Source organism: Pleurodeles waltl, chromosome 3_1 (assembly GCF_031143425.1).
Source record: "Pleurodeles waltl isolate 20211129_DDA chromosome 3_1, aPleWal1.hap1.20221129, whole genome shotgun sequence".
Taxonomy (NCBI): domain Eukaryota; kingdom Metazoa; phylum Chordata; class Amphibia; order Caudata; family Salamandridae; genus Pleurodeles; species Pleurodeles waltl.
The window spans coordinates 1,291,406,601-1,291,432,159 of record NC_090440.1 but is presented as its reverse complement, the minus strand read 5'-3'; positions in this window follow the sequence as shown (position 1 = coordinate 1,291,432,159).

The following is a 25,559-nucleotide window of genomic DNA, read 5'->3' as shown; positions in this document are numbered from 1 at the left end:
AATCCAAGATGGGGTGACTTGTGGGGCTCGGACCAGGTTCTGTTACCCAGAATCCTTTGCAAACCTCAAAATTTGGCTAAAAAAACACATTTTCCTCACATTTTGGTGACAGAAAGTTCTGGAATCAGAGAGGAGCCACAAATTTCTTTCCACCCAGCGTTCCCCCAAGTCTCCTGATAAAAATGATACCTCACTTGTGTGGGTAGGCCTAGGGCCCGCGACAGGAAATGCCCCAAAACGCAACGTGGACACATCACATTTTTTTAAAGAAAACAGAGGTGATTTTTGCAAAGTGCCTACCTGTAGATTTTGGCCTTTAGCTCAGCCGGCACCTAGGGAAACCTACCAAACCTGTGAATTTTTGAAAACTAGAGACCTAGGGGAATCCAAGATGGGGTGACTTGTGAGGCTCTGACCAGGTTCTCTTACCCAGAATCCTTTGCAAACCTCAAAATTTGTCTAAAAAAACACATTTTCCTCACATTTTGGTGACAGAAAGTTCTGGAATCAGAGAGGAGCCACAGATTTCCATCCACCGAGCGTTCCCCCAAGTCTCCCGATAAAAATGATACCTCACTTGTGTGGGTAGGCCTAGCGCCCGTGACAGGAAATGCCCCAAAACGCAACGTGGACACATCACATTTTTTTAAAGAAAACAGAGGTGTTTTTTGTAAAGTGCCTACCTGTAGATTTTGGCCTGTAGCTCAGCCGGCAAATAGGGAAACCTACCAAACCTGTGCATTTTTGAAAACTAGAGACCTAGGGGAATCCAAGATGGGGTGACTTGTGGGGCTCTGACCAGGTTCTGTTACCCAGAATCCTTTGCAAACCTCAACATTTGGCTAAAAAAACAAGTTTTCCTCACATTTCGGTGACAGAAAGTTCTGGAATCTGAGAGGAGCCACAAATTTCCTTCCACCCAGCGTTCCACCAATTCTCCCGATACAAATGATACCTCACTTGTGTGGGTCGGCCTAGCGCCTGTGACAGGAAATGCCCCAAAACACAACGTGGACAAATCACATTTTTTTAAAGAAAATAGAGGTGTTTTTTGCAAAGTGCCTACCTGTAGATTTTGGCCTCTAGCTCAGCCGGCACATAGGGAAACCTACCAAACCTGTGCATTTTTGAAAACTAGAGACCATGGGGAATTCAAGATGGGGTGACTTGTGGGGCTCTGACCAGGTTCTGTTACCCAGAATCCTTTGCAAACCTCAAAATTTGGCTAAAAAAACACATTTTCCTCACCTTTTGGTGACAGAAAGTTCTGGAATCAGAGAGGAGCCACAAATTTCCTTCCACCCAGCGTTCCCCCAAGTCTCCTGATAAAAATGATACCTCACTTGTGTGGGTAGGCCTAGGGCCCGCGACAGGAAATGCCCCAAAACGCAACGTGGACACATCACATTTTTTTAAAGAAAACAGAGGTGTTTTTTGCAAAGTGCCTACCTGTAGATTTTGGCCTTTAGCTCAGCCGGCACCTAGGGAAACCTACCAAACCTGTGAATTTTTAAAAACTAGAGACATAGGGGAATCCAAGATGGGGTGACTTGTGGGGCTCGGACCAGGTTCTGTTACCCAGAATCCTTTGCAAACCTCAAAATTTGGCTAAAAAAACACATTTTCCTCACATTTTGGTGACAGAAAGTTCTGGAATCAGAGAGGAGCCACAAATTTCCTTCCACCCAGCGTTCCCCCAAGTCTCCTGATAAAAATGATACCTCACTTGTGTGGGTAGGCCTAGGGCCCGCGACAGGAAATGCCCCAAAACGCAACGTGGACACATCACATTTTTTGAAAGAAAACAGAGGTGTTTTTTGCAAAGTGACTACCTGTAGATTTTAGCCTCTACCTTAGCCGGCACCTAGGGAAACCTACCAAATCTGTGCATTTTTGAAAACTAGAGTCCTAGGGGAATCCAACATGGGGTGACTTGTGAGGCTCTGACCAGGTTCTGTTACCCAGAATCCTTTGCAAACCTCAAAATTTGGCTAAAAAAACACATTTTCTTCACGTTTCGGTGACAGAAAGTTCTGGAATCAGAGAGGAGCCACAGATTTCCATCCACCCAGCGTTCCCCCAAGTCTCCCGATAAAAATGATACCTCACTTGTGTGGGTAGGCCTAGCGCCCGCAAAAGGAAATGCTCCAAAACGCAACGTGGACACATCACATTTTTTGAAAGAAAACAGAGGTGTTTTTTGCAAAGTGCCTACCTGTAGATTTTGGCCTCTAGCTCAGCCGGCATATAGGGAAACCTACCAAACCTGTGCATTTTTGAAAACTAGAGACCTAGGGGAATCCAAGATGGGGTGACTTGTGGGGCTCTGACCAGGTTCTGTTACCCAGACTCCTTTGCAAACCTCAAAATTTGGCTAAAAGAACACATTTTCCTCACATTTCGGTGACAGAAAGTTCTGGAATCTGAGAGGAGCCACAAATTTCCTTCCACCCAGCGTTTCCCCAAGTCTCCCGATAAAAATGATACCTCACTTGTGTGGGTAGGCCTAGCGCCCGTGACAGGAAATGTCCCAAAACACAACGTGGACACATCACATTTTTTGAATGAAAACAGAGGTGTTTTTTGCAAAGTGCCTACCTGTAGATTTTGGCCTCTAGCTCAGCCGGCACCTAGGGAAACCTACCAAACCTGTGCATTTTTTAAAACTAGAGACCTAGGGGAATCCAAGATGGGGTGACTTGTGGGGCTCTGACCAGGTTCTGTTACCCAGAATCCTTTGCAAACCTCAACATTTGGCTAAAAAAACAAGTTTTCCTCACATTTCGGTGACAGAAAGTTCTGGAATCTGAGAGGAGCCACAAATTTCCTTCCACCCAGTGTTCCACCAATTCTCCCGATACAAATGATACCTCACTTGTGTGGGTCGGCCTAGCGCCTGTGACAGGAAATGCCCCAAAACACAACGTGGACACATCACATTTTTTTAAAGAAAACAGAGGTGTTTTTTGCAAAGTGCCTACCTGTAGATTTTGGCCTCTAGCTCAGCCGGCACATAGGGAAACCTACCAAACCTGTGCATTTTTTAAAACTAGAGACCATGGGGAATTCAAGATGGGGTGACTTGTGGGGCTCTGACCAGGTTCTGTTACCCAGAATCCTTTGCAAACCTCAAAATTTGGCTAAAAAAACACATTTTCCTCACGTTTTGGTGACAGAAAATTCTGGAATCAGAGAGGAGCCACAAATTTCCTTCCACCCAGCGTTCCCCCAAGTCTCCGGATAAAAATGATACCTCACTTGTGTGGGTAGGCCTAGGGCCCGCGACAGGAAATGCCCCAAAACGCAACGTGGACACATCACATTTTTTGAAAGAAAACAGAGGTGTTTTTTGCAAAGTGCCTACCTGTAGATTTTGGCCGCTAGCTCAGCCGGCACCTAGGGAAACCTACCAAACCTGTGCATTTTTGAAAACTAGAGACCTAGGGGAATCCAAGAAGGGGTGACTTGTGAGGCTCTGACCAGGTTCTCTTACCCAGAATCCTTTGCAAACCTCAAAATTTGTCTAAAAAAACACATTTTCCTCACATTTTGGTGACAGAAAGTTCTGGAATCAGAGAGGAGCCACAGATTTCCATCCACCGAGCGTTCCCCCAAGTCTCCCGATAAAAATGATACCTCACTTGTGTGGGTAGGCCTAGCGCCCGTGACAGGAAATGCCCCAAAACGCAACGTGGACACATCACATTTTTTTAAAGAAAACAGAGGTGTTTTTTGTAAAGTGCCTACCTGTAGATTTTGGCCTGTAGCTCAGCCGGCAAATAGGGAAACCTACCAAACCTGTGCATTTTTGAAAACTAGAGACCTAGGGGAATCCAAGATGGGGTGACTTGTGGGGCTCTGACCAGGTTCTGTTACCCAGAATCCTTTGCAAACCTCAACATTTGGCTAAAAAAACAAGTTTTCCTCACATTTCGGTGACAGAAAGTTCTGGAATCTGAGAGGAGCCACAAATTTCCTTCCACCCAGCGTTCCACCAATTCTCCCGATACAAATGATACCTCACTTGTGTGGGTCGGCCTAGCGCCTGTGACAGGAAATGCCCCAAAACACAACGTGGACAAATCACATTTTTTTAAAGAAAATAGAGGTGTTTTTTGCAAAGTGCCTACCTGTAGATTTTGGCCTCTAGCTCAGCCGGCACATAGGGAAACCTACCAAACCTGTGCATTTTTGAAAACTAGAGACCATGGGGAATTCAAGATGGGGTGACTTGTGGGGCTCTGACCAGGTTCTGTTACCCAGAATCCTTTGCAAACCTCAAAATTTGGCTAAAAAAACACATTTTCCTCACGTTTTGGTGACAGAAAGTTCTGGAATCAGAGAGGAGCCACAAATTTCCTTCCACCCAGCGTTCCCCCAAGTCTCCTGATAAAAATGATACCTCACTTGTGTGGGTAGGCCTAGGGCCCGCGACAGGAAATGCCCCAAAACGCAACGTGGACACATCACATTTTTTTAAAGAAAACAGAGGTGTTTTTTGCAAAGTGCCTACCTGTAGATTTTGGCCTTTAGCTCAGCCGGCACCTAGGGAAACCTACCAAACCTGTGAATTTTTAAAAACTAGAGACATAGGGGAATCCAAGATGGGGTGACTTGTGGGGCTCGGACCAGGTTCTGTTACCCAGAATCCTTTGCAAACCTCAAAATTTGGCTAAAAAAACACATTTTCCTCACATTTTGGTGACAGAAAGTTCTGGAATCAGAGAGGAGCCACAAATTTCCTTCCACCCAGCGTTCCCCCAAGTCTCCTGATAAAAATGATACCTCACTTGTGTGGGTAGGCCTAGGGCCCGCAACAGGAAATGCCCCAAAACGCAACGTGGACACATCACATTTTTTTAAAGAAAACAGAGGTGATTTTTGCAAAGTGCCTACCTGTAGATTTTGGCCTTTAGCTCAGCCGGCACCTAGGGAAACCTACCAAACCTGTGAAGTTTTGAAAACTAGAGACCTAGGGGAATCCAAGATGGGGTGACTTGTGAGGCTCTGACCAGGTTCTCTTACCCAGAATCCTTTGCAAACCTCAAAATTTGTCTAAAAAAACACATTTTCCTCACATTTTGGTGACAGAAAGTTCTGGAATCAGAGAGGAGCCACAGATTTCCATCCACCGAGCGTTCCCCCAAGTCTCCCGATAAAAATGATACCTCACTTGTGTGGGTAGGCCTAGCGCCCGTGACAGGAAATGCCCCAAAACGCAACGTGGACACATCACATTTTTTTAAAGAAAACAGAGGTGTTTTTTGTAAAGTGCCTACCTGTAGATTTTGGCCTGTAGCTCAGCCGGCAAATAGGGAAACCTACCAAACCTGTGCATTTTTGAAAACTAGAGACCTAGGGGAATCCAAGATGGGGTGACTTGTGGGGCTCTGACCAGGTTCTGTTACCCAGAATCCTTTGCAAACCTCAACATTTGGCTAAAAAAACAAGTTTTCCTCACATTTCGGTGACAGAAAGTTCTGGAATCTGAGAGGAGCCACAAATTTCCTTCCACCCAGCGTTCCACCAATTCTCCCGATACAAATGATACCTCACTTGTGTGGGTCGGCCTAGCGCCTGTGACAGGAAATGCCCCAAAACACAACGTGGACAAATCACATTTTTTTAAAGAAAACAGAGGTGTTTTTTGCAAAGTGCCTACCTGTAGATTTTGGCCGCTAGCTCAGCCGGCACCTAGGGAAACCTACCAAACCTGTGCATTTTTGAAAACTAGAGACCTAGGGGAATCCAAGAAGGGGTGACTTGTGAGGCTCTGACCAGGTTCTCTTACCCAGAATCCTTTGCAAACCTCAAAATTTGTCTAAAAAAACACATTTTCCTCACATTTTGGTGACAGAAAGTTCTGGAATCAGAGAGGAGCCACAGATTTCCATCCACCGAGCGTTCCCCCAAGTCTCCCGATAAAAATGATACCTCACTTGTGTGGGTAGGCCTAGCGCCCGCGACAGGAAATGCCCCAAAACGCAACGTGGACACATCACATTTTTTTAAAGAAAACAGAGGTGTTTTTTGCAAAGTGCCTACCTGTAGATTTTGGCCTGTAGCTCAGCCGGCAAATAGGGAAACCTACCAAACCTGTGCATTTTTGAAAACTAGAGACCTAGGGGAATCCAAGATGGGGTGACTTGTGGGGCTCTGACCAGGTTCTGTTACCCAGAATCCTTTGCAAACCTCAACATTTGGCTAAAAAAACAAGTTTTCCTCACATTTCGGTGACAGAAAGTTCTGGAATCTGAGAGGAGCCACAAATTTCCTTCCACCCAGCGTTCCACCAATTCTCCCGATACAAATGATACCTCACTTGTGTGGGTCGGCCTAGCGCCTGTGACAGGAAATGCCCCAAAACACAACGTGGACAAATCACATTTTTTGAAAGAAAACAGAGGTGTTTTTTGCAAAGTGCCTACCTGTAGATTTTGGCCTCTAGCTCAGCCGGCACATAGGGAAACCTACCAAACCTGTGCATTTTTGAAAACTAGAGACCATGGGGAATTCAAGATGGGGTGACTTGTGGGGCTCTGACCAGGTTCTGTTACCCAGAATCCTTTGCAAACCTCAAAATTTGGCTAAAAAAACACATTTTCCTCACGTTTTGGTGACAGAAAGTTCTGGAATCAGAGAGGAGCCACAAATTTCCTTCCACCCAGCGTTCCCCCAAGTCTCCGGATAAAAATGATACCTCACTTGTGTGGGTAGGCCTAGGGCCCGCGACAGGAAATGCCCCAAAACGCAACGTGGACACATCACATTTTTTTAAAGAAAACAGAGGTGTTTTTTGCAAAGTGCCTACCTGTAGATTTTGGCCTTTAGCTCAGCCGGCACCTAGGGAAACCTACCAAACCTGTGAATTTTTGAAAACTAAGACATAGGGGAATCCAAGATGGGGTGACTTGTGGGGCTCGGACCAGGTTCTGTTACCCAGAATCCTTTGCAAACCTCAAAATTTGGCTAAAAAAACACATTTTCCTCACATTTTGGTGACAGAAAGTTCTGGAATCAGAGAGGAGCCACAAATTTCTTTCCACCCAGCGTTCCCCCAAGTCTCCTGATAAAAATGATACCTCACTTGTGTGGGTAGGCCTAGGGCCCGCGACAGGAAATGCCCCAAAACGCAACGTGGACACATCACATTTTTTTAAAGAAAACAGAGGTGATTTTTGCAAAGTGCCTACCTGTAGATTTTGGCCTTTAGCTCAGCCGGCACCTAGGGAAACCTACCAAACCTGTGAATTTTTGAAAACTAGAGACCTAGGGGAATCCAAGATGGGGTGACTTGTGAGGCTCTGACCAGGTTCTCTTACCCAGAATCCTTTGCAAACCTCAAAATTTGTCTAAAAAAACACATTTTCCTCACATTTTGGTGACAGAAAGTTCTGGAATCAGAGAGGAGCCACAGATTTCCATCCACCGAGCGTTCCCCCAAGTCTCCCGATAAAAATGATACCTCACTTGTGTGGGTAGGCCTAGCGCCCGTGACAGGAAATGCCCCAAAACGCAACGTGGACACATCACATTTTTTTAAAGAAAACAGAGGTGTTTTTTGTAAAGTGCCTACCTGTAGATTTTGGCCTGTAGCTCAGCCGGCACATAGGGAAACCTACCAAACCTGTGCATTTTTGAAAACTAGAGACCTAGGGGAATCCAAGATGGGGTGACTTGTGGGGCTCTGACCAGGTTCTGTTACCCAGAATCCTTTGCAAACCTCAACATTTGGCTAAAAAAACAAGTTTTCCTCACATTTCGGTGACAGAAAGTTCTGGAATCTGAGAGGAGCCACAAATTTCCTTCCACCCAGCGTTCCACCAATTCTCCCGATACAAATGATACCTCACTTGTGTGGGTCGGCCTAGCGCCTGTGACAGGAAATGCCCCAAAACACAACGTGGACAAATCACATTTTTTTAAAGAAAATAGAGGTGTTTTTTGCAAAGTGCCTACCTGTAGATTTTGGCCTCTAGCTCAGCCGGCACATAGGGAAACCTACCAAACCTGTGCATTTTTGAAAACTAGAGACCATGGGGAATTCAAGATGGGGTGACTTGTGGGGCTCTGACCAGGTTCTGTTACCCAGAATCCTTTGCAAACCTCAAAATTTGGCTAAAAAAACACATTTTCCTCACGTTTTGGTGACAGAAAGTTCTGGAATCAGAGAGGAGCCACAAATTTCCTTCCACCCAGCGTTCCCCCAAGTCTCCTGATAAAAATGATACCTCACTTGTGTGGGTAGGCCTAGGGCCCGCGACAGGAAATGCCCCAAAACGCAACGTGGACACATCACATTTTTTTAAAGAAAACAGAGGTGTTTTTTGCAAAGTGCCTACCTGTAGATTTTGGCCTTTAGCTCAGCCGGCACATAGGGAAACCTACCAAACCTGTGCATTTTTGAAAACTAGAGACCATGGGGAATTCAAGATGGGGTGACTTGTGGGGCTCTGACCAGGTTCTGTTACCCAGAATCCTTTGCAAACCTCAAAATTTGGCTAAAAAAACACATTTTCCTCACGTTTTGGTGACAGAAAGTTCTGGAATCAGAGAGGAGCCACAAATTTCCTTCCACCCAGCGTTCCCCCAAGTCTCCGGATAAAAATGATACCTCACTTGTGTGGGTAGGCCTAGGGCCCGCGACAGGAAATGCCCCAAAACGCAACGTGGACACATCACATTTTTTTAAAGAAAACAGAGGTGTTTTTTGCAAAGTGCCTACCTGTAGATTTTGGCCTTTAGCTCAGCCGGCACCTAGGGAAACCTACCAAACCTGTGAATTTTTGAAAACTAAGACATAGGGGAATCCAAGATGGGGTGACTTGTGGGGCTCGGACCAGGTTCTGTTACCCAGAATCCTTTGCAAACCTCAAAATTTGGCTAAAAAAACACATTTTCCTCACATTTTGGTGACAGAAAGTTCTGGAATCAGAGAGGAGCCACAAATTTCTTTCCACCCAGCGTTCCCCCAAGTCTCCTGATAAAAATGATACCTCACTTGTGTGGGTAGGCCTAGGGCCCGCGACAGGAAATGCCCCAAAACGCAACGTGGACACATCACATTTTTTTAAAGAAAACAGAGGTGATTTTTGCAAAGTGCCTACCTGTAGATTTTGGCCTTTAGCTCAGCCGGCACCTAGGGAAACCTACCAAACCTGTGAATTTTTGAAAACTAGAGACCTAGGGGAATCCAAGATGGGGTGACTTGTGAGGCTCTGACCAGGTTCTCTTACCCAGAATCCTTTGCAAACCTCAAAATTTGTCTAAAAAAACACATTTTCCTCACATTTTGGTGACAGAAAGTTCTGGAATCAGAGAGGAGCCACAGATTTCCATCCACCGAGCGTTCCCCCAAGTCTCCCGATAAAAATGATACCTCACTTGTGTGGGTAGGCCTAGCGCCCGTGACAGGAAATGCCCCAAAACGCAACGTGGACACATCACATTTTTTTAAAGAAAACAGAGGTGTTTTTTGTAAAGTGCCTACCTGTAGATTTTGGCCTGTAGCTCAGCCGGCAAATAGGGAAACCTACCAAACCTGTGCATTTTTGAAAACTAGAGACCTAGGGGAATCCAAGATGGGGTGACTTGTGGGGCTCTGACCAGGTTCTGTTACCCAGAATCCTTTGCAAACCTCAACATTTGGCTAAAAAAACAAGTTTTCCTCACATTTCGGTGACAGAAAGTTCTGGAATCTGAGAGGAGCCACAAATTTCCTTCCACCCAGCGTTCCACCAATTCTCCCGATACAAATGATACCTCACTTGTGTGGGTCGGCCTAGCGCCTGTGACAGGAAATGCCCCAAAACACAACGTGGACAAATCACATTTTTTTAAAGAAAATAGAGGTGTTTTTTGCAAAGTGCCTACCTGTAGATTTTGGCCTCTAGCTCAGCCGGCACATAGGGAAACCTACCAAACCTGTGCATTTTTGAAAACTAGAGACCATGGGGAATTCAAGATGGGGTGACTTGTGGGGCTCTGACCAGGTTCTGTTACCCAGAATCCTTTGCAAACCTCAAAATTTGGCTAAAAAAACACATTTTCCTCACGTTTTGGTGACAGAAAGTTCTGGAAACAGAGAGGAGCCACAAATTTCCTTCCACCCAGCGTTCCCCCAAGTCTCCTGATAAAAATGATACCTCACTTGTGTGGGTAGGCCTAGGGCCCGCGACAGGAAATGCCCCAAAACGCAACGTGGACACATCACATTTTTTTAAAGAAAACAGAGGTGTTTTTTGCAAAGTGCCTACCTGTAGATTTTGGCCTTTAGCTCAGCCGGCACCTAGGGAAACCTACCAAACCTGTGAATTTTTAAAAACTAGAGACATAGGGGAATCCAAGATGGGGTGACTTGTGGGGCTCGGACCAGGTTCTGTTACCCAGAATCCTTTGCAAACCTCAAAATTTGGCTAAAAAAATACATTTTCCTCACATTTTGGTGACAGAAAGTTCTGGAATCAGAGAGGAGCCACAAATTTCCTTCCACCCAGCGTTCCCCCAAGTCTCCTGATAAAAATGATACCTCACTTGTGTGGGTAGGCCTAGGGCCCGCGACAGGAAATGCCCCAAAACGCAACGTGGACACATCACATTTTTTGAAAGAAAACAGAGGTGTTTTTTGCAAAGTGACTACCTGTAGATTTTAGCCTCTACCTTAGCCGGCACCTAGGGAAACCTACCAAATCTGTGCATTTTTGAAAACTAGAGTCCTAGGGGAATCCAACATGGGGTGACTTGTGAGGCTCTGACCAGGTTCTGTTACCCAGAATCCTTTGCAAACCTCAAAATTTGGCTAAAAAAACACATTTTCTTCACGTTTCGGTGACAGAAAGTTCTGGAATCAGAGAGGAGCCACAGATTTCCATCCACCCAGTGTTCCCCCAAGTCTCCCGATAAAAATGATACCTCACTTGTGTGGGTAGGCCTAGCGCCCGCAAAAGGAAATGCTCCAAAACGCAACGTGGACACATCACATTTTTTGAAAGAAAACAGAGGTGTTTTTTGCAAAGTGCCTACCTGTAGATTTTGGCCTCTAGTTCAGCCGGCATATAGGGAAACCTACCAAACCTGTGCATTTTTGAAAACTAGAGACCTAGGGGAATCCAAGATGGGGTGACTTGTGGGGCTCTGACCAGGTTCTGTTACCCAGACTCCTTTGCAAACCTCAAAATTTGGCTAAAAGAACACATTTTCCTCACATTTCGGTGACAGAAAGTTCTGGAATCTGAGAGGAGCCACAAATTTCCTTCCACCCAGCGTTCCCCCAAGTCTCCCGATAAAAATGATACCTCACTTGTGTGGGTAGGCCTAGCGCCCGTGACAGGAAATGTCCCAAAACACAACGTGGACACATCACATTTTTTGAATGAAAACAGAGGTGTTTTTTGCAAAGTGCCTACCTGTAGATTTTGGCCTCTAGCTCAGCCGGCACCTAGGGAAACCTACCAAACCTGTGCATTTTTTAAAACTAGAGACCTAGGGGAATCCAAGATGGGGTGACTTGTGGGGCTCTGACCAGGTTCTGTTACCCAGAATCCTTTGCAAACCTCAACATTTGGCTAAAAAAACAAGTTTTCCTCACATTTCGGTGACAGAAAGTTCTGGAATCTGAGAGGAGCCACAAATTTCCTTCCACCCAGTGTTCCACCAATTCTCCCGATACAAATGATACCTCACTTGTGTGGGTCGGCCTAGCGCCTGTGACAGGAAATGCCCCAAAACACAACGTGGACACATCACATTTTTTTAAAGAAAACAGAGGTGTTTTTTGCAAAGTGCCTACCTGTAGATTTTGGCCTCTAGCTCAGCCGGCACCTAGGGAAACCTACCAAACCTGTGCATTTTTGAAAACTAGAGACATAGGGGAATCCAAGATGGGGTGACTTGTGGGGCTCTGACCAGGTTCTGTTACCCAGAATCCTTTGCAAACCTCAAAATTTGGCTAAAAAAACACATTTTCCTCACATTTTGGTGACAGAAAGTTCTGGAATCAGAGAGGAGCCACAAATTTCCTTCCACCCAGCGTTCCCCCAAGTCTCCTGATAAAAATGATACCTCACTTGTGTGGGTAGGCCTAGGGCCAGCGACAGGAAATGCCCCAAAACGCAACGTGGACACATCACATTTTTTTTAAGAAAACAGTGGTGTTTTTTGCAAAGTGACTACCTGTAGATTTTAGCCTCTACCTTAGCCGGCACCTAGGGAAACTTACCAAACCTGTGCATTTTTGAAAACTAGAGTCCTAGGGGAATCCAAGATGGGGTGACTTGTGAGGCTCTGACCAAACCTCAAAATTTGGCTAAAAAAACACATTTTCCTCACGTTTCGGTGACAGAAAGTTCTGGAATCACAGAGGAGCCACAGATTTCCATCCACCCAGCGTTCCCCCAAGTCTCCCGATAAAAATGATACCTCACTTGTGTGGGTAGGCCTAGCGCCCGCAAAAGGAAATGCTCCAAAACTCAACGTGGACACATCACATTTTTTGAAAGAAAACAGAGGTGTTTTTTGCAAAGTGCCTACCTGTAGATTTTGGCCTCTAGCTCAGCCGGCACCTAGGGAAACCTACCAAACCTGTGCATTTTTGAAAACTAGAGACCTAGGGCAATCCAAGATGGGGTGACTTGTGGGGCTCTGACCAGGTTCTGTTACCCAGAATCCTTTGCAAAACTCAAAATTTGGCTAAAAGAACACATATTCCTCACATTTCGGTGACAGAAAGTTCTGGAATCTGAGAGGAGCCACAAATTTCCTTCCACCCAGCGTTCCCCCAAGTCTCCCGATAAAAATGATACCTCACTTGTGTGGGTAGGCCTAGCGCCCGTGACAGGAAATGTCCCAAAACACAACGTGGACACATCACATTTTTTGAAAGAGAACAGAGGTGTTTTTTGCAAAGTGCCTACCTGTAGATTTTGGCCTCTAGCTCAGCCGGCACCTAGGGAAACCTACCAAACCTGTGCATTTTTTAAAACTAGAGACCTAGGGGAATCCAAGATGGGGTGACTTGTGGGGCTCTGACCAGGTTCTGTTACCCAGAATCCTTTGCAAACCTCAAAATTTGGCTAAAAAAACACGTTTTCCTCACATTTCGGTGACAGAAAGTTCTGGAATCTGAGAGGAGCCACAAATTTCCTTCCACCCAGCGTTCCCCCAAGTCTCCTGATAAAAATGATACCTCACTTGTGTGGGTAGGCCTAGGGCCCGCGACAGGAAATGCCCCAAAACGCAACGTGGACACATCACATTTTTTGAAAGAAAACAGAGGTGTTTTTTGCAAAGTGACTACCTGTAGATTTTGGCCTCTACCTCAGCCGGCACCTAGGGAAACCTACCAAACCTGTGCATTTTGAAAACTAGAGTCCTAGGGGAATCCAAGATGGGGTGACTTGTGAGGCTCTGACCAGGTTCAGTTTCCCAGAATCCTTTGCAAACCTCAAAATTTGTCTAAAAAAACACATTTTCCTCACATTTTGGTGACAGAAAGTTCTGGAATCAGAGAGGAGCCACAGATTTCCATCCACCCAGCGTCCCCCCAAGTCTCCCGATAAAAATGATACCTCACTTGTGTGGGTAGGCCTAGCGCCCGCGACAAGAAATGCCCCAAAACGCAACGTGGACACATCACATTTTTTGAAAGAAAACAGAGGTGTTTTTTGCAAAGTGCCTACCTGTAGATTTTGGCCTCTAGCTCAGCCGGCACCTAGGAAAACCTACCAAACCTGTGCATTTTTGAAAACTAGAGACCTAGGGGAATCCAAGATGGGGTGACTTGTGGGGCTCTGACCAGGTTCTGTTACCCAGAACCCTTTGCAAAACTCAAAATTTGGCTAAAAGAACACATTTTCCTCACATTTCGGTGACAGAAAGTTCTGGAATCTGAGAGGAGCCACAAATTTCATTCCACCCAGCGTTCCCCCAAGTCTCCCGATAAAAATGATACCTCACTTGTGTGGGTAGGCCTAGCGCCCGTGACAGGAAATGTCCCAAAACACAACGTGGACACATCAAATTTTTTTAAAGAAAACAGAGCTGTTTTTTGCAAAGTGCCTACCTGTAGATTTTGGCTTCTAGCTCAGCCGGCACCAGAGGAAACCTACCAAACCTGTGCATTTTCGAAAACTAGAGACCTAGGGGAATCCAAGATGGGGTGACTTGTGGGGCTCTGACCAGGTTCTGTTACCCAGAATCCTTTGCAAACCTCAAAATTTGGCTAAAAAAACACATTTTCCTCACATTTTGGTGACAGAAAGTTCTGGAATCAGAGAGGAGCCACAAATTTCCTTCCACCCAGCGTTCCCCCAAGTCTCCTGATAAAAATGATACCTCACTTGTGTGGGTAGGCCTAGGGCCCGCGACAGGAAATGCCCCAAAACGCAACGTGGATACATCGCATTTTTTGAGAGAAAACAGAGGTGTTTTTTGCAAAGTGACTACCTGTAGATTTTAGCCTCTACCTTAGCCGGCACCTAGGGAAACCTACCAAACCTGTGCATTTTTGAAAACTAGAGTCCTAGGGGAATCCAAGATGGGGTGACTTGTGAGGCTCTGACCAGGTTCTGTTAACCAGAATCCTTTGCAAACCTCAAAATTTGGCTAAAAAAAAAACATTTTCCTCAAGTTTCGGTGACAGAAAGTTCTGGAATCAGAGAGGAGCCACAGATTTCCATCCACCCAGCGTTCCCCCAAGTCTCCCGATAAAAATGATACCTCACTTGTGTGGGTAGGCCTAGCGCCCGCAAAAGGAAATGCTCCAAAACGCAACGTGGACACATCACATTTTTTGAAAGAAAACAGAGGTGTTTTTTGCAAAGTGCCTACCTGTAGATTTTGGCCTCTAGCTCAGCCGGCACCTAGGGAAACCTACCAAACCTGTGCATTTTTGAAAACTAGAGACCTAGGGCAATCCAAGATGGGGTGACTTGTGGGGCTCTGACCAGGTTCTGTTACCCAGAATCCTTTGCAAAACTCAAAATTTGGCTAAAAGAACACATATTCCTCACATTTCGGTGACAGAAAGTTCTGGAATCTGAGAGGAGCCACAAATTTCCTTCCACCCAGCGTTCCCCCAAGTCTCCCGATAAAAATGATACCTCACTTGTGTGGGTAGGCCTAGCGCCCGCGACAGGAAATGCCCCAAAACGCAACGTGGACACATCACATTTTTTGAAAGAAAACAGAGGTGTTTTTTGCAAAGTGCCTACCTGTAGATTTTGGCCTCTACCTCAGCCGGCACCTAGGGAAACCTACCAAACCTGTGCATTTTGAAAACTAGAGTCCTAGGGGAATCCAAGATGGGGTGACTTGTGAGGCTCTGACCAGGTTCAGTTTCCCAGAATCCTTTGCAAACCTCAAAATTTGTCTAAAAAAACACATTCTCCTCACATTTTGGTGACAGAAAGTTCTGGAATCAGAGAGGAGCCACAGATTTCCATCCACCCAGCGTCCCCCCAAGTCTCCCGATAAAAATGATACCTCACTTGTGTGGGTAGGCCTAGCGCCCGCGACAAGAAATGCCCCAAAACGCAACGTGGACACATCACATTTTTTGAAAGAAAACAGAGGTGTTTTTTGCAAAGTGCCTACCTGTAGATTTTGGCCTCTAGCTCAGCCGGCACCTAGGAAAACCTACCAAACCTGTGCATTTTTGAAAACTAGAGACCTAGGGGAATCCAAGATGGGGTGACTTGTGGGGCTCTGACCAGGTTCTGTTACCCAGAACCCTTTGCACACCTCAAAATTTGGCTAAAAGAACACATTTTCCTCACATTTCGGTGACAGAAAGTTCTGGAATCTGAGAGGAGCCACAAATTTCATTCCACCCAGCGTTCCCCCAAGTCTCCCGATAAAAATGATACCTCACTTGTGTGGGTAGGCCTAGCGCCCGTGACAGGAAATGTCCCAAAACACAACGTGGACACATCACATTTTTTTAAAGAAAACAGAGCTGTTTTTTGCAAAGTGCCTACCTGTAGATTTTGGCTTCTAGCTCAGCCGGCACCAGAGGAAACCTACCAAACCTGTGCATTTTCGAAAACTAGAGACCTAGGGGAATCCAAGATGGGGTGACTTGTGGGGCTCTGACCAGGTTCTGTTACCCAGAATCCTTTGCAAACCTCAAAATTTGGCTAAAAAAACACATTTTCCTCACATTTTGGTGACAGAAAGTTCTGGAATCAGAGAGGAGCCACAAATTTCCTTCCACCCAGCGTTCCCCCAAGTCTCCTGATAAAAATGATACCTCACTTGTGTGGGTAGGCCTAGGGCCCGCGACAGGAAATGCCCCAAAACGCAACGTGGATACATCGCATTTTTTGAAAGAAAACAGAGGTGTTTTTTGCAAAGTGACTACCTGTAGATTTTAGCCTCTACCTTAGCCGGCACCTAGGGAAACCTACCAAACCTGTGCATTTTTGAAAACTAGAGTCCTAGGGGAATCCAAGATGGGGTGACTTGTGAGGCTCTGACCAGGTTCTGTTACCCAGAATCCTTTGCAAACCTCAAAATTTGGCTAAAAAAAAAACATTTTCCTCAAGTTTCGGTGACAGAAAGTTCTGGAATCAGAGAGGAGCCACAGATTTCCATCCACCCAGCGTTCCCCCAAGTCTCCCGATAAAAATGATACCTCACTTGTGTGGGTAGGCCTAGCGCCCGCAAAAGGAAATGCTCCAAAACGCAACGTGGACACATCACATTTTTTTAAAGAAAACAGAGGTGTTTTTTGCAAAGTGCCTACCTGTAGATTTTGGCCTCTAGCTCAGCCGGCACCTAGGGAAACCTACCAAACCTGTGCATTTTTGAAAACTAGAGACCTAGGGCAATCCAAGATGGGGTGACTTGTGGGGCTCTGACCAGGTTCTGTTACCCAGAATCCTTTGCAAAACTCAAAATTTGGCTAAAAGAACACATATTCCTCACATTTCGGTGACAGAAAGTTCTGGAATCTGAGAGGAGCCACAAATTTCCTTCCACCCAGCGTTCCCCCAAGTCTCCCGATAAAAATGATACCTCACTTGTGTGGGTAGGCCTAGTGCCCGCGACAGGAAATGCCCCAAAACGCAACGTGGACACATCACATTTTTTGAAAGAAAACAGAGGTGTTTTTTGTAAAGTGCCTACCTGTAGATTTTGGCCTGTAGCTCAGCCGGCACCTAGGGAAACCTACCAAACCTGTGCATTTTTGAAAACTAGAGACCTAGGGCAATCCAAGATGGGGTGACTTGTGGGGCTCTGACCAGGTTCTGTTACCCAGAATCCTTTGCAAAACTCAAAATTTGGCTAAAAGAACACATATTCCTCACATTTCGGTGACAGAAAGTTCTGGAATCTGAGAGGAGCCACAAATTTCCTTCCACCCAGCGTTCCCCCAAGTCTCCCGATAAAAATGATACCTCACTTGTGTGGGTAGGCCTAGCGCCCGTGACAGGAAATGTCCCAAAACACAACGTGGACACATCACATTTTTTGAAAGAGAACAGAGGTGTTTTTTGCAAAGTGCCTACCTGTAGATTTTGGCCTCTAGCTCAGCCGGCACCTAGGGAAACCTACCAAACCTGTGCATTTTTTAAAACTAGAGACCTAGGGGAATCCAAGATGGGGTGACTTGTGGGGCTCTGACCAGGTTCTGTTACCCAGAATCCTTTGCAAACCTCAAAATTTGGCTAAAAAAACACGTTTTCCTCACATTTCGGTGACAGAAAGTTCTGGAATCTGAGAGGAGCCACAAATTTCCTTCCACCCAGCGTTCCCCCAAGTCTCCTGATAAAAATGATACCTCACTTGTGTGGGTAGGCCTAGGGCCCGCGACAGGAAATGCCCCAAAACGCAACGTGGACACATCACATTTTTTGAAAGAAAACAGAGGTGTTTTTTGCAAAGTGACTACCTGTAGATTTTGGCCTCTACCTCAGCCGGCACCTAGGGAAACCTACCAAACCTGTGCATTTTGAAAACTAGAGTCCTAGGGGAATCCAAGATGGGGTGACTTGTGAGGCTCTGACCAGGTTCAGTTTCCCAGAATCCTTTGCAAACCTCAAAATTTGTCTAAAAAAACACATTTTCCTCACATTTTGGTGACAGAAAGTTCTGGAATCAGAGAGGAGCCACAGATTTCCATCCACCCAGCGTCCCCCCAAGTCTCCCGATAAAAATGATACCTCACTTGTGTGGGTAGGCCTAGCGCCCGCGACAAGAAATGCCCCAAAACGCAACGTGGACACATCACATTTTTTGAAAGAAAACAGAGGTGTTTTTTGCAAAGTGCCTACCTGTAGATTTTGGCCTCTAGCTCAGCCGGCACCTAGGAAAACCTACCAAACCTGTGCATTTTTGAAAACTAGAGACCTAGGGGAATCCAAGATGGGGTGACTTGTGGGGCTCTGACCAGGTTCTGTTACCCAGAACCCTTTGCACACCTCAAAATTTGGCTAAAAGAACACATTTTCCTCACATTTCGGTGACAGAAAGTTCTGGAATCTGAGAGGAGCCACAAATTTCATTCCACCCAGCGTTCCCCCAAGTCTCCCGATAAAAATGATACCTCACTTGTGTGGGTAGGCCTAGCGCCCGTGACAGGAAATGTCCCAAAACACAACGTGGACACATCACATTTTTTTCAAGAAAACAGAGCTGTTTTTTGCAAAGTGCCTACCTGTAGATTTTGGCTTCTAGCTCAGCCGGCACCAGAGGAAACCTACCAAACCTGTGCATTTTCGAAAACTAGAGACCTAGGGGAATCCAAGATGGGGTGACTTGTGGGGCTCTGACCAGGTTCTGTTACCCAGAATCCTTTGCAAACCTCAAAATTTGGCTAAAAAAACACATTTTCCTCACATTTTGGTGACAGAAAGTTCTGGAATCAGAGAGGAGCCACAAATTTCCTTCCACCCAGCGTTCCCCCAAGTCTCCTGATAAAAATGATACCTCACTTGTGTGGGTAGGCCTAGGGCCCGCGACAGGAAATGCCCCAAAACGCAACGTGGATACATCGCATTTTTTGAAAGAAAACAGAGGTGTTTTTTGCAAAGTGACTACCTGTAGATTTTAGCCTCTACCTTAGCCGGCACCTAGGGAAACCTACCAAACCTGTGCATTTTTGAAAACTAGAGTCCTAGGGGAATCCAAGATGGGGTGACTTGTGAGGCTCTGACCAGGTTCTGTTAACCAGAATCCTTTGCAAACCTCAAAATTTGGCTAAAAAAAAAACATTTTCCTCAAGTTTCGGTGACAGAAAGTTCTGGAATCAGAGAGGAGCCACAGATTTCCATCCACCCAGCGTTCCCCCAAGTCTCCCGATAAAAATGATACCTCACTTGTGTGGGTAGGCCTAGCGCCCGCAAAAGGAAATGCTCCAAAACGCAACGTGGACACATCACATTTTTTGAAAGAAAACAGAGGTGTTTTTTGCAAAGTGCCTACCTGTAGATTTTGGCCTCTAGCTCAGCCGGCACCTAGGGAAACCTACCAAACCTGTGCATTTTTGAAAACTAGAGACCTAGGGCAATCCAAGATGGGGTGACTTGTGGGGCTCTGACCAGGTTCTGTTACCCAGAATCCTTTGCAAAACTCAAAATTTGGCTAAAAGAACACATATTCCTCACATTTCGGTGACAGAAAGTTCTGGAATCTGAGAGGAGCCACAAATTTCCTTCCACCCAGCGTTCCCCCAAGTCTCCCGATAAAAATGATACCTCACTTGTGTGGGTAGGCCTAGCGCCCGCGACAGGAAATGCCCCAAAACGCAACGTGGACACATCACATTTTTTTAAAGAAAACAGAGGTGTTTTTTGCAAAGTGCCTACCTGTAGATTTTGGCCTCTACCTCAGCCGGCACCTAGGGAAACCTACCAAACCTGTGCATTTTGAAAACTAGAGTCCTAGGGGAATCCAAGATGGGGTGACTTGTGAGGCTCTGACCAGGTTCAGTTTCCCAGAATCCTTTGCAAACCTCAAAATTTGTCTAAAAAAACACATTTTCCTCACATTTTGGTGACAGAAAGTTCTGGAATCAGAGAGGAGCCACAGATTTCCATCCACCCAGCGTCCCCCCAAGTCTCCCGATAAAAATGATACCTCACTTGTGTGGGTAGGCCTAGCGCCCGCGACAAGAAATGCCCCAAAACGCAACGTGGACACATCACATTTTTTGAAAGAAAACAGAGGTGTTTTTTGCAAAGTGCCTACCTGTAGATTTTGGCCTCTAGCTCAGCCGGCACCTAGGAAAACCTACCAAACCTGTGCATTTTTGAAAACTAGAGACCTAGGGGAATCCAAGATGGGGTGACTTGTGGGGCTCTGACCAGGTTCTGTTACCCAGAACCCTTTGCACACCTCAAAATTTGGCTAAAAGAACACATTTTCCTCACATTTCGGTGACAGAAAGTTCTGGAATCTGAGAGGAGCCACAAATTTCATTCCACCCAGCGTTCCCCCAAGTCTCCCGATAAAAATGATACCTCACTTGTGTGGGTAGGCCTAGCGCCCGTGACAGGAAATGTCCCAAAACACAACGTGGACACATCACATTTTTTTAAAGAAAACAGAGCTGTTTTTTGCAAAGTGCCTACCTGTAGATTTTGGCTTCTAGCTCAGCCGGCACCAGAGGAAACCTACCAAACCTGTGCATTTTCGAAAACTAGAGACCTAGGGGAATCCAAGATGGGGTGACTTGTGCGGCTCTGACCAGGTTCTGTTACCCAGAATCCTTTGCAAACCTCAAAATTTGGCTAAAAAAACACATTTTCCTCACATTTTGGTGACAGAAAGTTCTGGAATCAGAGAGGAGCCACAAATTTCCTTCCACCCAGCGTTCCCCCAAGTCTCCTGATAAAAATGATATCTCACTTGTGTGGGTAGGCCTAGGGCCCGCGACAGGAAATGCCCCAAAACGCAACGTGGATACATCGCATTTTTTGAAAGAAAACAGAGGTGTTTTTTGCAAAGTGACTACCTGTAGATTTTAGCCTCTACCTTAGCCGGCACCTAGGGAAACCTACCAAACCTGTGCATTTTTGAAAACTAGAGTCCTAGGGGAATCCAAGATGGGGTGACTTGTGAGGCTCTGACCAGGTTCTGTTACCCAGAATCCTTTGCAAACCTCAAAATTTGGCTAAAAAAAAAACATTTTCCTCAAGTTTCGGTGACAGAAAGTTCTGGAATCAGAGAGGAGCCACAGATTTCCATCCACCCAGCGTTCCCCCAAGTCTCCCGATAAAAATGATACCTCACTTGTGTGGGTAGGCCTAGCGCCCGCAAAAGGAAATGCTCCAAAACGCAACGTGGACACATCACATTTTTTTAAAGAAAACAGAGGTGTTTTTTGCAAAGTGCCTACCTGTAGATTTTGGCCTCTAGCTCAGCCGGCACCTAGGGAAACCTACCAAACCTGTGCATTTTTGAAAACTAGAGACCTAGGGCAATCCAAGATGGGGTGACTTGTGGGGCTCTGACCAGGTTCTGTTACCCAGAATCCTTTGCAAAACTCAAAATTTGGCTAAAAGAACACATATTCCTCACATTTCGGTGACAGAAAGTTCTGGAATCTGAGAGGAGCCACAAATTTCCTTCCACCCAGCGTTCCCCCAAGTCTCCCGATAAAAATGATACCTCACTTGTGTGGGTAGGCCTAGCGCCCGCGACAGGAAATGCCCCAAAACGCAACGTGGACACATCACATTTTTTGAAAGAAAACAGAGGTGTTTTTTGTAAAGTGCCTACCTGTAGATTTTGGCCTGTAGCTCAGCCGGCAAATAGGGAAACCTACCAAACCTGTGCATTTTTGAAAACTAGAGACCTAGGGGAATCCAAGATGGGGTGACTTGTGGGGCTCTGACCAGGTTCTGTTACCCAGAATCCTTTGCAAACCTCAACATTTGGCTAAAAAAACAAGTTTTCCTCACATTTCGGTGACAGAAAGTTCTGGAATCTGAGAGGAGCCACAAATTTCCTTCCACCCAGCGTTCCACCAATTCTCCCGATACAAATGATACCTCACTTGTGTGGGTCGGCCTAGCGCCTGTGACAGGAAATGCCCCAAAACACAACGTGGACAAATCACATTTTTTTAAAGAAAATAGAGGTGTTTTTTGCAAAGTGCCTACCTGTAGATTTTGGCCTCTAGCTCAGCCGGCACATAGGGAAACCTACCAAACCTGTGCATTTTTGAAAACTAGAGACCATGGGGAATTCAAGATGGGGTGACTTGTGGGGCTCTGACCAGGTTCTGTTACCCAGAATCCTTTGCAAACCTCAAAATTTGGCTAAAAAAACACATTTTCCTCACGTTTTGGTGACAGAAAGTTCTGGAATCAGAGAGGAGCCACAAATTTCCTTCCACCCAGCGTTCCCCCAAGTCTCCTGATAAAAATGATACCTCACTTGTGTGGGTAGGCCTAGGGCCCGCGACAGGAAATGCCCCAAAACGCAACGTGGACACATCACATTTTTTTAAAGAAAACAGAGGTGTTTTTTGCAAAGTGCCTACCTGTAGATTTTGGCCTTTAGCTCAGCCGGCACCTAGGGAAACCTACCAAACCTGTGAATTTTTAAAAACTAGAGACATAGGGGAATCCAAGATGGGGTGACTTGTGGGGCTCGGACCAGGTTCTGTTACCCAGAATCCTTTGCAAACCTCAAAATTTGGCTAAAAAAATACATTTTCCTCACATTTTGGTGACAGAAAGTTCTGGAATCAGAGAGGAGCCACAAATTTCCTTCCACCCAGCGTTCCCCCAAGTCTCCTGATAAAAATGATACCTCACTTGTGTGGGTAGGCCTAGGGCCCGCGACAGGAAATGCCCCAAAACGCAACGTGGACACATCACATTTTTTGAAAGAAAACAGAGGTGTTTTTTGCAAAGTGACTACCTGTAGATTTTAGCCTCTACCTTAGCCGGCACCTAGGGAAACCTACCAAATCTGTGCATTTTTGAAAACTAGAGTCCTAGGGGAATCCAACATGGGGTGACTTGTGAGGCTCTGACCAGGTTCTGTTACCCAGAATCCTTTGCAAACCTCAAAATTTGGCTAAAAAAACACATTTTCTTCACGTTTCGGTGACAGAAAGTTCTGGAATCAGAGAGGAGCCACAGATTTCCATCCACCCAGCGTTCCCCCAAGTCTCCCGATAAAAATGATACCTCACTTGTGTGGGTAGGCCTAGCGCCCGCAAAAGGAAATGCTCCAAAACGCAACGTGGACACATCACATTTTTTGAAAGAAAACAGAGGTGTTTTTTGCAAAGTGCCTACCTGTAGATTTTGGCCTCTAGCTCAGCCGGCATATAGGGAAACCTACCAAACCTGTGCATTTTTGAAAACTAGAGACCTAGGGGAATCCAAGATGGGGTGACTTGTGGGGCTCTGACCAGGTTCTGTTACCCAGACTCCTTTGCAAACCTCAAAATTTGGCTAAAAGAACACATTTTCCTCACATTTCGGTGACAGAAAGTTCTGGAATCTGAGAGGAGCCACAAATTTCCTTCCACCCAGCGTTCCCCCAAGTCTCCCGATAAAAATGATACCTCACTTGTGTGGGTAGGCCTAGCGCCCGTGACAGGAAATGTCCCAAAACACAACGTGGACACATCACATTTTTTGAATGAAAACAGAGGTGTTTTTTGCAAAGTGCCTACCTGTAGATTTTGGCCTCTAGCTCAGCCGGCACCTAGGGAAACCTACCAAACCTGTGCATTTTTTAAAACTAGAGACCTAGGGGAATCCAAGATGGGGTGACTTGTGGGGCTCTGACCAGGTTCTGTTACCCAGAATCCTTTGCAAACCTCAACATTTGGCTAAAAAAACAAGTTTTCCTCACATTTCGGTGACAGAAAGTTCTGGAATCTGAGAGGAGCCACAAATTTCCTTCCACCCAGTGTTCCACCAATTCTCCCGATACAAATGATACCTCACTTGTGTGGGTCGGCCTAGCGCCTGTGACAGGAAATGCCCCAAAACACAACGTGGACACATCACATTTTTTTAAAGAAAACAGAGGTGTTTTTTGCAAAGTGCCTACCTGTAGATTTTGGCCTCTAGCTCAGCCGGCACCTAGGGAAACCTACCAAACCTGTGCATTTTTGAAAACTAGAGACATAGGGGAATCCAAGATGGGGTGACTTGTGGGGCTCTGACCAGGTTCTGTTACCCAGAATCCTTTGCAAACCTCAAAATTTGACTAAAAAAACACATTTTCCTCACATTTTGGTGACAGAAAGTTCTGGAATCAGAGAGGAGCCACAAATTTCCTTCCACCCAGCGTTCCCCCAAGTCTCCTGATAAAAATGATACCTCACTTGTGTGGGTAGGCCTAGGGCCCGCGACAGGAAATGCCCCAAAACGCAACGTGGACACATCACATTTTTTTAAAGAAAACAGTGGTGTTTTTTGCAAAGTGACTACCTGTAGATTTTAGCCTCTACCTTAGCCGGCACCTAGGGAAACTTACCAAACCTGTGCATTTTTGAAAACTAGAGTCCTAGGGGAATCCAAGATGGGGTGACTTGTGAGGCTCTGACCAGGTTCTGTTACCCAGAATCCTTTGCAAACCTCAAAATTTGGCTAAAAAAACACATTTTCCTCACGTTTCGGTGACAGAAAGTTCTGGAATCACAGAGGAGCCACAGATTTCCATCCACCCAGCGTTCCCCCAAGTCTCCCGATAAAAATGATACCTCACTTGTGTGGGTAGGCCTAGCGCCCGCAAAAGGAAATGCTCCAAAACGCAACGTGGACACATCACATTTTTTGAAAGAAAACAGAGGTGTTTTTTGCAAAGTGCCTACCTGTAGATTTTGGCCTCTAGCTCAGCCGGCACCTAGGGAAACCTACCAAACCTGTGCATTTTTGAAAACTAGAGACCTAGGGCAATCCAAGATGGGGTGACTTGTGGGGCTCTGACCAGGTTCTGTTACCCAGAATCCTTTGCAAAACTCAAAATTTGGCTAAAAGAACACATATTCCTCACATTTCGGTGACAGAAAGTTCTGGAATCTGAGAGGAGCCACAAATTTCCTTCCACCCAGCGTTCCCCCAAGTCTCCCGATAAAAATGATACCTCACTTGTGTGGGTAGGCCTAGCGCCCGTGACAGGAAATGTCCCAAAACACAACGTGGACACATCACATTTTTTGAAAGAGAACAGAGGTGTTTTTTGCAAAGTGCCTACCTGTAGATTTTGGCCTCTAGCTCAGCCGGCACCTAGGGAAACCTACCAAACCTGTGCATTTTTTAAAACTAGAGACCTAGGGGAATCCAAGATGGGGTGACTTGTGGGGCTCTGACCAGGTTCTGTTACCCAGAATCCTTTGCAAACCTCAAAATTTGGCTAAAAAAACACGTTTTCCTCACATTTCGGTGACAGAAAGTTCTGGAATCTGAGAGGAGCCACAAATTTCCTTCCACCCAGCGTTCCCCCAAGTCTCCTGATAAAAATGATACCTCACTTGTGTGGGTAGGCCTAGGGCCCGCGACAGGAAATGCCCAAAACGCAACGTGGACACATCACATTTTTTGAAAGAAAACAGAGGTGTTTTTTGCAAAGTGACTACCTGTAGATTT